This window comes from Aethalodelphis obliquidens, unplaced genomic scaffold (assembly GCF_003676395.1).
Source record: "Aethalodelphis obliquidens isolate GAN/ISIS:26980383/991018 unplaced genomic scaffold, ASM367639v1 scaffold33, whole genome shotgun sequence".
Lineage (NCBI taxonomy): Eukaryota > Metazoa > Chordata > Mammalia > Artiodactyla > Delphinidae > Aethalodelphis > Aethalodelphis obliquidens.
In genome coordinates this window covers 9565141-9576252 of record NW_020837977.1, presented here as the reverse complement: position 1 = coordinate 9576252, position 11112 = coordinate 9565141, and the positions used below count along the sequence as shown (strand labels likewise).

Sequence of the window (11112 nt, the reverse complement as noted above, 5' to 3'; positions counted from 1 at the left end):
ACACACACACACACACACACACACACACACACACACACACACACAGATTTAGTAAGACTATGAATTTGAGGTTTAATTTTACTCAAAACAAGATTGTGCCTTATGAGTTATAAAGGCATGTCCTTAATAAAAATAGGACATCCTTGAAACTTAGTAATGGAGAAAGAATTTCTATGCAATGAACAACTCCATAGTTACTGTTGCCATCATCATACCATTCTCCTTAAACACCCTGGCCCAAGCATGGCTTTATTAATTACTTGGTGATAAAGGTAATAAACACAGATAGTAACATAAAGCTGGGTGTTGTGACGTGTATGGCTTACTCAGTTTTCAGACCGCTTGGCCTACCTCCGTGTGGTGAAGGTCACATTCCGCCAGGGTGACATCTCAGCATTGCCCAATAAAGCTGTCTGCAGCGATGGAAAAGTCCCATGCCCGTCCTGTCCAATATGGCAGCCACTAGCCACGTGTGGCTATTAGGCCCTTGAAATATGGCTAGTGCAACTGAGGGACTGAATTGTTCATTTAATTTGATTTAAATTCAATTAAAGTAGCCACATTTGGCTAGTGGCTACCATATCAGGCAGCACAGATCTAGGTCCTTACAGCCCACATTAAAAATGAGTCCCTAGGGCTTCCCTGGTGGCGTAGTGGTTGAGAGTCCGCCTGCTGATGCAGGGCACACGGGTTCATGCCCCGGTCCAGGAGGATCCCACATGCCGCGGAGCAGCTGGGCCCGTGAGCCATGGCCGCTGGGCCTGCGCGTCCAGAGCCTGTGCTTCGCAACGGGAGAAGCCACAACAGTGAGAGGCCCGCGTACCGCAAAAAAAAAAAAAAAATTAGTCCCCAATTCCAGTGAGTTCCTGGCTCTGGTGAGGATCAGGGGGTGAGCACTGTCTGCAAAAGGGAACAAGGGAACTTTTGAGGCTGATGGGAATATTCTTTATCTTGATTCTGGTGATGGTGACAGGGATATATACATTTGCCAAAACTCATCTGACCGTCCTCTTAAAATGAGCACATTTGTTGTATGTAAATTATACCTCAATAAACTTGATTTTAAAAGGAAAAAAAAATTTTTCAGAGACAGGAATTCCCCTTCTTTTCTATCTAAAGCATGCCTTCTGCAATCCATCCCATTTTTTTCCCTAACAACCACCAAAGTCATTACTACAAAATTATAGGACCCTGCGTGGTCTGGACCCTGGACCCCGTGTGGTCTGGACCCTGGACCCTGTGTGATCAGGCCCTTGGACCCCGTGTGGTCTGGCCCCTGGACCCCGCGTGATCTGGCCCCTGGCTGCTTCTCTGACATTATTTCCCTGACTTACGTTTCAGTCACACTAGCCACCTTATTGGTCCTCAGACCCTCCAAGTACATGCCTGTCTCAAGGCTTTTGCACTTGCTCTTCTTCTACTTGGAAAACCTTCCCGGAAAATATTCATTTAGGTATCTGCTCAGATGTCAGCTCCAACAAGATGCCATTCCTGCCAACCTCTCTAAAACAGCACTCCTGTCCTTTTCACTCTCCATTCCCTTATCCTCCTCACTTTCTTTACAGCACGAATCACTATCTGAAATTATATAATTACTTGTCTATTGTCCTCCTTCCCCATTAGACTGTAAGGCTGTTCATAAGGGCAGGCAGTTTGTTGATTGTTGGACTCCCTGTGCCAGGCACACAGTAGCCTCAATAAATACTGTTGAATGAATGAATGGCTATCGTCCATGGCAGTTTCTCAGCCTGAGATCCAAGCGTATGTTCATAGAAAATCCACAAATTCTCTACAAGATTAAAAAAAAAATTATCATTCTGATACTAATCTAAAGCAAGGTACTATTATTAATGATTTTCCAAATGAGCACCTTAAAACATAAACTTTTTAGTGCTGATTTCACATTGAGTTTAGGATTTTGTTTGGATCAGATGAAAGCCAAAGGACATCATGACACAATGTATGAATAAAGATTTCACTTCACACAGTAGCCTAGACATGCCAAACTCTAAAGAACCAGCACTTTAACTGTCAATGCCACATTCCAGTTAGAAGCGGAAATTGCACAAAACACACATACACATACATATATTCACAACAACTTAGTAGCTGTAAGTGAACTAGTAAAGCCACAGTGAGGAATTGGTTTTTGGTTCCCATCAATAATTAGATTAGATACTATTTAATTCAGATTTCAAGTACTCAAAAATAATAACCCCATCTTACAGTGAATAAGCTGCTTTACAGAGTTATCAATTGATCCTCAATTAAAATTGACATTCCAGGATTTTGTAGCACCAGAATTTTTATGAACATATGAGATCTGATTATCTTGAACTAGAAGCAAAAATCTTGGAAGTTATTAATACTTTGTGCAAACAGGTATCATTTGCACTGACATTATTAAACATACAGAGATACATTTAATGTAGATCAGAAGTTGAATCTTAATACTCACAAACCAAACATTTTACAATTTAAATTTACGTTAATTTTAAATGGCTGGACAAAATAACTACCGTCCTTGGAGCAGGAGAATGCTTATCACTGCGGTTATATTAGCATTGCCTTTTCTTTTTCTTTTCCCTCAATTTAGAACCTGAAGGGTAAAAGAAAGTTCAAGAATTTACTAAAAGAAACATTTGTATCTTCATTGCAGTAGCAATTTTGAGTTTTTGTAGAATAGCCTGACCCCTGTCTCTGAACCTTCTAGCTCTATGCCCTCAACACAGTCTCATTCATTCCTTCCATGAATATGACACAAAAAGTCAGAGCAAGAAGTACTTGACACATTTTTCATATGTTTAGTTTCATAAGATATTTTAATAGGCAAGAGTAGAGCAAAAGTATAAGCCAGCATACTTTTTTAGCCCTGTGAATCATGTATGTAAATTCATAGTATTCCAAGATATAAATACATCGTAATGATGACATACAAGAAATTAAATCCAAGGCAGTCTGCAAGGGGGGGCGTTTTACATCAGTGGGCAGCAGTATACTGAAGAAATTATGTGTGTGTACTAAATTAAAGCATCGGCATTAGATGTCAGCAAATCACAACATAGGAGAGTGATAAATGGACAGTATATCCTTGACAAGGATGCCTCAGCCAGCATTTTCCCATTCGAAGATTAATTTTCATATAGCCTGGCATTTGCTAAGGTGTGCTCCACAAATTCTATGGATATTAATAGGTATCGTTGAGGGAAAGGTTCTACAGTCAAATAAGTTTAGGAAATGTTGAGTAAACTAAGTTTTCTTTTTCTGCCGTAGGACTTCTCAGAGCCTTTCTATCCTGATGACAACGTGACTCTTTCCAGAGAGCAGCAGTGACAGCTCTGGAATGTCTAGGGAGAGGAAGGGCTTAGTGACCAGAGTGCTGGCAGCACAAGGTCCTAGGTTACATTTGTTTTCTTTGCACACTGTTTTATTTATTTATTCTTTTTTTTTTGGTTTTACTTAGAGTATATATTTTGGGGTTGGTTTGGGCATGCTGATAGAGGTAATGACCTAAGGCACCCCTTGGCCTTACTATTGACAGTGTAGCATTTCCACACTTCTTTGGCTACAGAACCATTTTGAATCTGTGTCAGAGGCACACACTTTAGGAAAAACCAACACAGGCAAATAGCGCCCCTCATTATGGTCTACTTTTATGAGTATGCTTGAAAAACAGTTTATTGTTTGCCCGTATTTTCTGGTAGTATATGGAGGTTTTTTCCGTTTAATGTTTTAATCCAGCTAATGTGTATTTTTGTATGTGATGTGAGGGAGAGATTCAACTTTTTAATTTATCTCTTTATTTTATATTGCAGAATACCAGTTGTCCCCAAACCTTGCATTAAATGTGTTTTTGGTTTTGTTTTCAGGTCCAGAACCCTTCAGATCGACTTACCAATAAGTTCAATATGTAAAACAGTTAAAATTTGGTTCAAATGCGGAAGGATGAGAGTTATTGCAACCTGGCAACACTCCCTACCCCCATTCTCACCCTTCCTACAGGGAAGGCTCCAGGGAGTACTTTGAAAACCATTGGAAAAATTCTCCTCATAAATGACTTGAAATGCCATGTCTGTAGCATGCTATGTTAAATTTTTTTACCCATTCCAATTATTTTTCTATTTTCCTGCCAGTCTCATACTTTAAATTAATTTAGAGGCTAAGAGCTTTGTAATATAACAAAGGAAGAAATTAAAATGTCTAATAAATAAGTAAAATAACAACATGTTATTTTGGGGGCCTGCATATTAGTGTATTTCTTTAAAATAATGTCTACTATTGGCAAGAGTTGACTAGATCACCTTCAACATAGAGATTCACTTGGGAAAACTATATATTGATCAATAATTTGATAATGTGTGTCACAAGTTTACAAGGTTGATATTCTTTGATCCATCAAATCACTTATAGGATTTAAGACTAAATAAATAACCGGAACTGTATAGGAAATTTTTCTATTGTTTCTATTATTGATAATATTGAAAATGATCCAAATGTTTAACAATGTGGGACTGGTTAAATGAATCCTGGCACAGCCATAGGATACTCTTCAGCCATTAATGTGATGTTGTAAAAAGGAAAATATTTTGAGTACTCGTGATACATCTGGCACTGTACCAAGCACCTTAATTATTACTGTCTTACTTAAGCCTAACAGTATCCCGAGATGATAGGTATCATTATTCCCATTTATAGATGAGAAAACACAGAAGTTTGAACAGCTAGTAAAGTAGTGTTGCTGGAATTCAGTCCATGTCTGCTCGTAACCCTCATTCTTTTTTTTTTTTATAGTGTTTATTTTTACTTGTTGACAGTTTGCTTTATTTATGTATTTATTTATTTGGCTGTGTTGGGTCTTCGTTTCTGTGCGAGGGCTTTCTCTAGTTGTGGCAAGCGGGGGCCACTCTTCATCGCGGTGCGCGGGCCTCTCACTATCACGGCCTCTCTTGTTGCGGAGCACAGGCTCCAGATGCGCAGGCTCGGTAATTGTGGCTCACGGGCCTAGTTGCTCCACGGCATGTGGGATCCTCCCAGACCAGGGCTCGAACCCGTGTCCCCTGCATTGGCAGGCAGATTCTCAACCACTGCACCACCAGGGAAGCCCTTAACCCTCATTCTTAATCACTGTCCTAATGTTAGGGGAAAATATTCACTATTTACTGATAAGTTATTGTTTTAATGCAGTTTAACTGACCTTAAAATAAACAACAAACCAAAAAACTCCCTCCTGTATGCAATCCCTTCTCCCTAACTTTGGAAGTTACTTATCCTTGGTAATTTTTTTCCCCTAAATGAATCTACCTTTATACATGTTCCTTATTGATTTTGGAAGTATTAAATGCCTGCTCTAAGAATTCAAACAATATTGAAGATTATGAAGTAGCTGCTCCTTTAATCATAAATGGTATCTCTGTATATGATTGGACACACTCGTAGGCCCTTTTTTTAATGTTTCCTCATTTCTACCTCTTCTTGCTCTAGTGTCAGCTTATATATATCCTCTGGTTGGGGATGAAGACGGACCAGAAAGGCAAACTGAGTGGAGGGATCCACGTCGGTCTAAATGGCTAACTTTCAGCACAGCAGGGTCCACTGTGTATGTGGTGTAGCATGGCGATAGAAGCACTGGCTCTGGAGCCCGACTGGCTAGATTGAGCCCCAGCTTTTGAACTTGGGCAACTTGTTTGACCTCTTAGTGCCTCAGTGTCTTCCTAAAATGAAGGTGGTCATTGTACCTATTGTACCTCATAAGATTGTGGTATGGATTAAATTAGTCAATGCATGTCAAGTACTTAGAACAGTGCCAGGGACATAGTAAGTGCTCAACCATTAGCTATAATTACTGTAAGGATGGTGATGATGATGCAGCATATGTGCAGGGATGGAAGAAAAGAAAATAGAGCTTACTATGTGCCATTATACCTATGTGATCTCCCCATTTGAGCTCTATGAGTTAGATTTTTTTTTAATCTTCTTTTTAAAATTAATTTATTTATTTTTGGCTGTGTTGGGTCTTCGTTTCTGTGTGAGGGCTTTCTCTAGTTGCGGCGAACGGGGGCCACTCTTCATCGTGGTGTGCAGGCCTCTCACTGTCGCGGCCTCTCTTGTTGCGGAGCACAGGCTCCAGACGGGCAGGCTCAGTAGTTGAGGCTCACGGGCCTAGTTGCTCTGGGGCATGTGGGATCCTCCCAGACCAGGGCTCGAACCCTTGTCCCCTGCATTGGCAGGCAGATTCTCAACCACTGCGCCACCAGGGAAGCCCGAGTTAGATATTTTCTTATTCCCACTTTATACAGATGAGGAATCTAAAATTCAGGGAGGTTACATATTTCCATATGTAGAATGAATCATTAGAGGACAAGATAAATACTGAGAGCCAGCTGGCCGGGAGATAGCAAAATGCTGAGTAATGAGATAAGAAACAGACTTCAGTGTACCTCCCTTTAGGACCAAGGTGCAGTGTTGTCACTTTCAGGACTGGATGGGGGCCCGATCTGGTATCAGAAAACCGTGTCGGAAATCCAACTATTTTTATGCTTGTAGTTTCTGTAAATACTTCTTGTTTTGTTTTCCCTTAATGTGTACTAAAATTATTTCCAAATTATCAGTTTATCTCATTTGTACTTTGAGGGAGCAAAAAGGCAAAAGTGATCTTTGCTGGAGCTTTCAGAAAGAACCTTGTCAGTTAGACACCAGGTGTGCTGGGCTTCAAATGCCAAAAGCCCAAGAGGGCGAAGAAACACAGGGAGAAAAAGCCTCTTCCCCAGAGGCTTCTGGAGTATTCTGCTCTAGCCTTGGAAGGTTTTGAACAATGCTCTTTGTCCTAGAGGATACCCTTTCACTTAGTCATCTATCCAGCATGACTCATCCCCAAGAGAGTTTGAATAAATGAAATCTTACAGTATTTATGTTTTTGTGACTTTTATAAACTTAGTGATGTAGAAAGAGCATGGACTTTGCAGTCGGACAGACCTGAGGTAAACTCCTGGTTTTGTCACTTAGTAGTTGTGCAATTTGGGGCTAGTTAATAACTTCTCTAGGCTTCCGCATCTATAAAATAGGAATAATGAAATCTACTTAACAGAATTGGTATGAAAATGAAATGAGCCAGCAAAAACGAAAGTGGACCCTGTAACCTCTGGCACACACAGGCACTCGTGCCTTTCCTTCCACTGTTAGATTGTGGTTTTGGGGGCGAGCATTTGCCAAGTCTTGTATTTATTTTTATACTTTTCTACTGTATAAAGTACAGTGCTTTGTTTACAGCAGCATCGTATAAATGCCAGCTGAACAACGTTGGCAAACATGCACAGAAACTAAGTCATGGGTAGACGGATTTTAGGTGTGTTTTAATGTTTATTAATTTATTTATCCTGTCATAGAGAAAACCCGCCAACTGTAGATAAGTGGGATGCAGAGTCAGGGCCGAAGAGTCAGCTAGATCGTTCCCTGCACGGGGCCACCAGCTCCAGAGGAGAGTGGGGACCAACCTCTGGGCCGCTCTGCTTACAGAGTCCCCGAGAGCACTGTGTTTCATTGGCTCAAAGGCAGCCTTCTGTGGGTGAACGATGGCCTCCTCTCTTCTGACACGAGGGGTTCCTCCTATAAGCGATTTGCTGTGCTTGATTTAAATGTTTTCTTTTTATCTTTTAATTATGGACTTATGTAAGGAAGATAATGTGTCACTCATTTACCCATAAACTGAGATTGCTATAACTTTTTAAAAGTTTGACTTCCTTTCAGACGTTTAGAAAAACTGGAAGAATGTTACAAAGAATTCCCGTACACCCTTCACAGTTTTCCAGGTGTTAATATTGCACCACCTTTGCTTGTCCCCATCTCTCTATATTACATAGGCAGATTTTTTTTTTTTTTCTGAGCCATTTAAGGTAAATTTCCCTCCCTCCCTCTCTTTCCTTCCTTCCCTGCTTTTTCTCAAATAAAACGTGTAGGTAGAGCTAAACTCCCCCTCCTCAATCATCCCCTCCCTCCCCTCCCTGCCTTCCCTTGCCTTTGTCAGGGAACCTGCTGTCTTACATGTTTTTGTCCTTTTACTGCATAATGATTAGATCTGTAGATACTGACTTTTGGTTATTTGTTGAGACTTGTTTTGTAATCTAGTACTTGATCACTTTTACAAATGTTCCATATAACCTGGGAAAGAATGTATACTCTTTAATTCTTTAAATGAGCCAATAGCTATACACGGACTTACAACAGTGCCTGGCACATCATAAGCAACAGGAAGTGTTCAATTTTAAAAATAATCATATGGTTGTACAGTTATATATATAGTCCACTAGCTCATATTTGTTTTATTATTGAAGTATAGTTGATTTACAACATTATATTAGTTCCAGGTGTATATCATAGTGATTCAATATTTTTATAGATTATACTCCATTTAAAGTTATTATAAAATATTGGCTATATCCCCTGTGGTGTACACTATTTCCTTGTAGCTTATTTATACATAGTAGTTTGTACCTCTGAATCCCCTACCCCTATCTTGCCCCTCTAGCTCATATTTTTTAACTGTCTTATTCAAATTATATATGTATGAGCTTTCAATTTTTAGAGAAGTGTGTTAAAAGCTCCCTAGGAGTATAAAGCTGTGTATCTTTACATGTATTCTACCAACTTTTGCTCCTTGACATGGAAGTGAGAGATTCTGGTCAGTTGTCTGGATCCCATCCCCCGATCCCTCCCATTAGTGAGGGCTGTGCTTCACTGCACAGCAGAGATCTAGGATGGAAGTTAGGGCACTGGCTGAGTGGAAACGGTGTCCCAGGGAAATGGAAGTTCATGAATTCAAACACAACTGGAATCACACTGGCATCAACATCTCCCCTGTGTCAGGTATTGCTATGCAGCCTACTCACCGCTTGCTATACTCTGATATTTTTCCTCTTAAATTCCCCCTGGTCCCTCAACCCTAATTCCTCTGAAGTTTAAGTTAACCTTTTTTTTTTTTTTAATTATTTTGGCCGCGCCGTGTGGCATGTGGGTTCTCCAACCAGGGATCGAACCCACGCCCCTTGCATTGGACACGTGGAGTCTTAACTACCGGACCACCAGGGAAGTCCCTAAGTTAACTTTTTGGATAATATTTACCATATTCCCTTTTTCCAATATTCCAAAACTAAATTTCAAAATTGATAATGATACTTAACAGGACCGGAAGCTTAGTAAAAATGTTTCTTAGCTAATTCAACAAAAGTTGAATGTTGTTGGCTCCACAGTGGTAAACAGAATACACATGGAGAAGAGTGGGAAAAATAGACACAAAACTAATAAACCCTAATAAATTGTGAAAATTGATAAAAGAGAAAAGAACTGTTTCCATAAGGGAGAAAACAATGGGTGGGGAGGATGTTCCAAGAGGAATGACGAGCTCTGGAATGGTCACAGGCCAGGACAGACCTTAGCCACTGGAGGGCGACAGAAGCCAGCGAAGTGGGAATATAGTGGGTGCAGCTAAGTGGCCAAGAGGAGACAGGAGAGACCCACAGGGACTGGCTCATGCGGGCCTGCGTGAGCCTTGGGACAGCTTTGGATTTTACTCCAGGAACTGGAATCCACTGAAGGGTTTCAGCAGAGAGTGAGATGACTGTACTTATGGTTTTAATATAACTCCAGCTAGTAAGTGGAAAACGAGTAGAGAAAGAAGGTCAGACGTGGAAGCAGGGCATTCTTTGCAACTTTGGCAAATGAAGGTTTTTGTGACCTCAGATTATTTTTCCCTCTTGTCAGAGAGTTTAAAAACCACAATGGCAAATAAAACAGACTTAAAGTAACTTCAGCTATAAAGAATTGTTTATACAGGGACTTACCTGGTGGTCCATTGGGTAAGACTGCGGTCCCAATGCAGGGGACCCGGGTTCGATCCTTAGTCGGCAAACTAGATCCCACATGCATGCCACAACTAAGACTCCGCATGCTGCGACTAAGCATGCCACAGCGAAGATCCCAAGTGCTGCAACTAAGACCTGGTGCAGCTGAGATAAATAAATTAAAAAAAAATAAAAGAATTGCTTATACAGTTTGTAAATAACCATCTTCTCAGGCCTGGAAGGTCTAGATTTATAACCATAACCCCACCCCCAATTTAAAGTGTGGGTATTTTGTAAAAGTTTTCTTTTTTTTTTTTAAAGAAGTGTGTGTGTCTGTGTGTGTATATGTACACATGTGTATATGGCCTTTTATTTCTGAGTTTTTATTTATTTATTTATTTATTTTTGGCTGTGTTGGGTCTTCGTTGCTACGCGTGGGCTTTCTCTAGTTGCAGTGAGCGGAGGCTACTCTTTGTTGTGGTGCACGGGCTCTAGGCGCGCGGGCTCAGGAGTGCAGCCTCAGTAGTTGTGGCGCACGGGCTTAGTTGCTCCGTGGCATGTGGGATCTTCCTGGACCAGGGCTCGAACCCATGTCCCCTGCATTGGCAGGTGGATTCTTAACCACTGCACCAGCAGGGAAGTCCTGTAAAAAGTTTTTATTTTGAAAATTTGAAACTTCTGTAAAAAGAGAAGAGTATAATAAATTCCCATTACCTTGGGAATTACTCAGTTACTTGATGAATATTGTTTGCTGACATTTACTTCATCTGTCACTTGTTTTTCTTCCTTTGCTTAAGTATTTAAAAGCAAATCCCAAGTATGTAATTTTGTCCCTTCATATATTAAGGCTCCAACTCTAAAATATAAACATTTTCTTCCATACCACAAAGCCATATTCACAAAACATAAAAATTTATTGCTAACATCTAATACCAATTCTATAACCAAATTTCTTTAATGTCTCAAAAAATGTCTTTTTATAGTTGGTTTGTTCAAATCAGAATCTAAATAAGATCCATGCCATCTTAGACCTTTTAAGTCTCTTTTAATACAAGTCACTGCTTTTTTTTTTTTTTAATTTATTTTTGGCTGTGTTGGGTCCCCTTTGCTGTGCACGGGCTCCCTCCAGCTGCGGTGAGCGGGGACCACTCCTCGTCGCGGTGCACGGGCCCCTCACTGTCGTGGCCTCTCCCACTGCGGAGCACGGGCTCCAGGTGCGCAGGCCTCAGTAGTTGTGGCACGTGGGCTCAGCAGTTGTGGTGCACGGACTCAGCTGCTC

The 11112-nt window shown here is 40.7% G+C and overlaps 2 long non-coding RNA genes across 5 annotated transcripts in view; one reads left to right on the top strand and one right to left on the bottom strand.

Moving 5' to 3' along the window:
• The window catches only part of LOC113631486 (uncharacterized), a 34173-nt gene that overhangs the window by 4372 nt on the left and 18689 nt on the right, over window positions 1-11112 (bottom strand). The window lies entirely within an intron of this gene.
• LOC113631485 (uncharacterized) overlaps window positions 1-11112 on the top strand; it is a 29816-nt gene that overhangs the window by 5570 nt on the left and 13134 nt on the right. The window contains exon 2 of one of the 4 annotated variants that reach the window (XR_003437347.1): window positions 3870-4442. The exons of the other annotated variants lie outside the window; for them this stretch is intronic. This is a non-coding gene — a long non-coding RNA (uncharacterized LOC113631485). Of the gene's footprint in view, window positions 1-3869; window positions 4443-11112 lie in introns of those variants that run through there. 4 annotated transcript variants of the gene reach the window in all.